Source organism: Oncorhynchus tshawytscha, unplaced genomic scaffold (assembly GCF_018296145.1).
Source record: "Oncorhynchus tshawytscha isolate Ot180627B unplaced genomic scaffold, Otsh_v2.0 Un_contig_15129_pilon_pilon, whole genome shotgun sequence".
NCBI lineage: Eukaryota > Metazoa > Chordata > Actinopteri > Salmoniformes > Salmonidae > Oncorhynchus > Oncorhynchus tshawytscha.
The window spans coordinates 1-4,706 of NW_024605461.1; the positions used below are offsets into that span (position 1 = coordinate 1).

General features: G+C 39.8%; 1 long non-coding RNA gene and 1 other non-coding gene across 2 annotated transcripts; one reads left to right on the plus strand and one right to left on the minus strand.

Annotated features, from left to right (window-relative positions):
- Nucleotides 1-13: 13 nt before the first annotated feature.
- Nucleotides 14-2,893, minus strand: LOC121842082. The gene is made up of 4 exons (XR_006080919.1): nt 1,907-2,893; nt 1,516-1,819; nt 1,310-1,419; nt 14-1,193 (listed from the first exon to the last, which is right to left on the minus strand). It is a non-coding gene; the product is annotated as an uncharacterized LOC121842082 (long non-coding RNA).
- A 1,213-nt stretch (nt 2,894-4,106) lies between these two features.
- On the plus strand, nt 4,107-4,292 carry LOC121842083. Its single transcript, XR_006080920.1, has one exon. It is a non-coding gene; the product is annotated as a U2 spliceosomal RNA (small nuclear RNA).
- Nucleotides 4,293-4,706: the final 414 nt, after the last annotated feature.

Genomic DNA, 4,706 nt, shown 5'->3' on the forward strand with positions numbered 1-4,706 from the left:
TAGTTTCCTTCTCTGCCCACCACCACCCAGGGGTTGACGTATTATTTGCACTACAAGCTCGAGGTCCTATCGGCTAAGACGGATACATTTGACTGAACAAGTCGTTCTAGTAGCGCGATAAATTGTTCCAGATCTGCTTCGCCATTGGGTAAAATAAGAGATACCGTGCTATGCATGTCTCCACAAATTTCCAACTGTAAGACATAACGTGGTTCGCCATAATCTCTAGCCCTTTCTAACAGTTCGTTCAGAGTGTCCAATATCATTACGTAAAACACAGTATAGTCAAGTTTTAGATTCACCCATGCGAAATTGAAAAACTGTCGAATCTCTGTATTGTTGAATTGATTTCGGTACACAACACGAACACTTCTATCCATACAATCCTGATTTATTAGACAATTTTCCAATTCCTCAAAAACATCGTATTGCCTTTCAGACTCTTCGGACATGGGTGTTAATGTCTGGTTTTGAGGGGTGTGTGTTGCAGAATTAGATCTCAGGCTCTCGTTCATCATTAGCGATATGAGGGCTTTTCATCCGAAGGCCCTGACTCATTCATACGATTAATAATTTCTATGAGTTCGGCTGGAATCTGTGATAATATGCTTTCATCTATCGGTATTATGTCTGTTACCCCCGCCTCATTCATATGGTTAATTATAGCTTGGAATTCTGGCGGTATCTGGGATAAGAGGTTTTCAACTGTCTCGCCTAGGTCTGTTGGGTCAGCCATTTGGATAATTAATGATGTGTGTTCTTGGGTTATTCTGGAAGGATCCGTGTAACATATATGCTTTTAACGCCTGTATTTGCGTTTTTTAAAATCTGATTGCTGTTTAACATACGTGGAATTGCTCTATGCCAGAACGATATATCCTGACGGTATTGGCGCTCTATTAAAACACCCAGACGTCTGTGTAGCAAAACCTTTCGGGATTTTAGAGCCCTGGAAAAGGCTGTGAAAAACCTAGCTTGTTCTATTTCAGATCCGTCTGTTGTCACCACAGAATTGGCAGAATCAAGAAGGTTGGCCGCATCCCATAATAACCGGTCGTCTGCCTCGGAAATGTAATTTATAACGTTAAAATCCTCCGTTTTGGTTGTTTCATTGGGAATGTTCGGTGAGCCGGAATCCTCCGCGTGCTCTAGATGTGTGAGGTCTTTGGTGCCGTTATACGCCGGGGAGGAGTCTGAAAGAAAATAATACATACAAAATAGGTTATTAAACATAAAAATATGTTAGATAAAAAATGTCAAATACATTTCAGGTGTAATACTATATATTAACAATACATAATTACATTACCTCTGCTTTTTTGACGAGGGCTGTTCTGACGAATCGCGTAAACCGGTTGGGGGGGGCTTGACTTTTGTCACCAAGAATTCCCGATTCTGCCAGGCCTGTCTCGTTGGAGCCTGAAAAAACATTATTTGTCCTTGTTTTAACATATTCAAGCCTAAAAATGTATAAATAATAATAATAATATATATATATATATAATGGTTTCATACCGTGTCCATGGAGCGCCGTCTCGTAAATTCCCTATCCTGTCGTACTTTTCCGGAGGGGTTGATTCTGAGCAATGTATTTGCGCCCGAGTTGTGCGTTGTTTGCTTGGGTTAGGAATATGGAGCGAGCTGGTGGAGGTTTCCGGGGGAGTTAACCGGACGTTTAAATCCTCTGTTCTCGGTGTGTTTGAAAAAACGTTCGTACAGAACGGGAGAATTGCATCTGTGTCATCGGATGTGTCATCTGCTCTTCCGAAGCCGTTCAGGGTCCACATGGACCCCGTTATTCTTCTTGGCTGTATGTCAGCTGTAAACACAAAAAATAGCTTTTAATATAGCACACGTTTTGTTTTGAATGTATAAATATTCGTGTGTATGTGATTATTGGATTTACGTCTACAATAATGTGACGGGGTTTGGCTGCATGCGATTTGCTCCTGAGAATCGCCGTCTAACGCTGTCTGTTCCAGATCATTTATCCCTCTGAGCAGCTGCGTAAATGTTGGAGACCCTACAAAAGTTAGATAATATTAACGTTAGATAATATTAACATTTTATACGATAAGAATACGTGCATTGACCCACGTTTAAAACACATAACTCCATGTTTAATATTACAATATCATCCTTCATGTTCAAACAATTCCACGCATCCAAATCTAATATATATTTTTTCATTAACTCACCTTCAGAAAGCTCCATTAGGACGGATTCACAGATGATCCTTTTAAATGTTCAGTCCGATAACTATTCGGGGTTGCTGGCCTGTGGGTTTGTAGCTGCGCTAAAGCGGTGCTAACATAGTGGATCGGACACTCGCTCCTCGGTCTTGGCTCAAAAGGAGAGATACTACGGAATGCATTTACAGGGCATGGGGGGTGACGTTTTTTCGGGCGATATCCTGTTTGCAACACCCTGTATATTTTGGTTTAGATTACAAAGGTAGTGATTTCAAACAACAGGAGGGGTGTCGAGACAGTAAGACATGGCCCTTTTGATTTCCTACATCCTCAGGGTTAGCACCTTGGTGGGTGTCCGATGTAAATTTATAGACCGGGGTGGGGGCACCGTTAGTATATGCGCTGATTAGAAATATCAATGTTTACCCCCTGGGGTCGGTCTAGACATGGTGTATTCTTTCTGGGGGCAGGTTGACTTTTTAGCCTTCACATCCTCTGGAGGGTGTGAGATAAATTAGGATTTGAAAGGCATATGTGTTAATGAATCGAAAGTCCCCATTTTAAGAGAAACCGACACACTTTTTGATGGGGGATAGGCAGATATCTGTACATACCGTTTGCATGATAGTGCAAACCTTGGTTTCAAACGAACCCTGCAGAGAGAGAGAGCCTTGAGTGCAGATGCCTGGGCATTGTTGAACACACACCCCCTACCTTTTTGTTTTTGAAACACACGCACGCACATGGCTTTTCCGTAAGTCTTTTTTCTTCGCTACAGACCGGGGTGGGAGAGAAAACGAGAGCTTCCCATTCATTAAGGGGTGAGATACCATTTTATTTCATTCAAATATTAAGTACATACAGTTTAAAACCTCTACGGGATTGCTGTCCCTAAACCGGGATGATTGTTGTTAACGTGCTCTAATGTGACTAGAATGACTCTGTATACAGCAGCCAACTTTCCGGGACAGACATGTCTTTATATGGTCTTTATTTATATTCTTGTTCATTCTTGTTAATCTAACTACAGTGTCCAATTTTCAGTTGCTATTACAGAGAAACAATACCATGCTATTGTTTGAGGAGAGTGCACAACAACAAAACACTTATCTCGGCAACTGGTTTAATACATTCCCCTCTGAAGGTAAATAATGTACTTACATTCAGTAATGTTGCTCTGATTCGTCATCCTGATGGCCTCAGAGATAAAATGTAGCATAGGTTTGATTGATTAAAAAAATATATATTTTAAAATGTAGGAACTGGGTTCTACAGTTTGAACCTCTGACGTACACTCTAAGGGAAGTCTAAGCTGAGACAAAGACAGCATCTTTAATCATGTGGTTCAATCACAACAGACATTGGCTACATTGTGGGAGGCAACCCGTTAGTTCAAACCCTAAATAAACATTCCTGTTTCTAACTTCTAATGACTACTGAAAAGTCCAAATTCAACCCTTCCTTATAAGATAACATTGAATATATATAGGCAGGGTAGCCTAGTGGTTAGAGCGTTGGACTAGTAACAAATCTGTCGTTCTGCCCCTGAACAGGCAGTTAACCCACTGTTCCTAGGCCGTCATTGAAAATAAGAATTTGTTCTTAACTGACTTGCCTGGTTAAATAAAGGTAAAAAATATATTAAAATCACAATCATTATTTCAAATAAATTATCAACACACTAATACGTTTTGGTAAATGACTAGAAAAACGAATTCAAAATAAAATATCAAATCTAGAGGTAAAAATACATTGTTCCTTTTGATAGTGGTAAATTGTTATTAGTATTATTAACATAATATTCAATAATTCCACCATTTACATCCACTGGAGAAATAATAAACAGTAGATAAACTGACTAAATATGTGAATAAATACCAAATACTTCACCTTGCCCTTGTGCTTCCCATTCCCTTCCCTTGTGTATGAAAAACATTCATACGGGTACTGTTTAATATCAGTTTAATATCTGACCTGTCCCCTATCTGGGGACCATATATTAAATAGATTTTTGGAACAGGGAGATGGAATAGGGGCTTGCTCCGTCCACTCCACGCATCGACCTGGTATTGCAGTACCTCCAGGAACGGTGCACCCCCTGTCGTTGTAAATATAAATCAGGCGTTGATACGTTTTAATTTGTTACATCTCTCTTAAACAGCACAGATGTGATTCACTGTAGAAGCACTGGTCCTCTTACATTTTAATTCCAGGTTGCATATTATAATATTTAAGGGCATATCAGATGGTCTGTTCTGTCCATAACAGTCACACCAAGCATAGGGTTGGTTGGTATAAGATTGAAATGAGTAAATAATGTACCCATGAAAACCCTATGAAATAGCTCCCCAATACCATCTGATGTATATATTTCATGTATTACATGAATGGTGACCACAACCCTTCCAACAATACATTTAAATCATGTTTTACTGTGATTGTTTCCACCCTGCTGAATGTATTCAATTTATTCCATTTCAAATGTGTCTCCCAGTGCAGATTTACTTCCAGGCT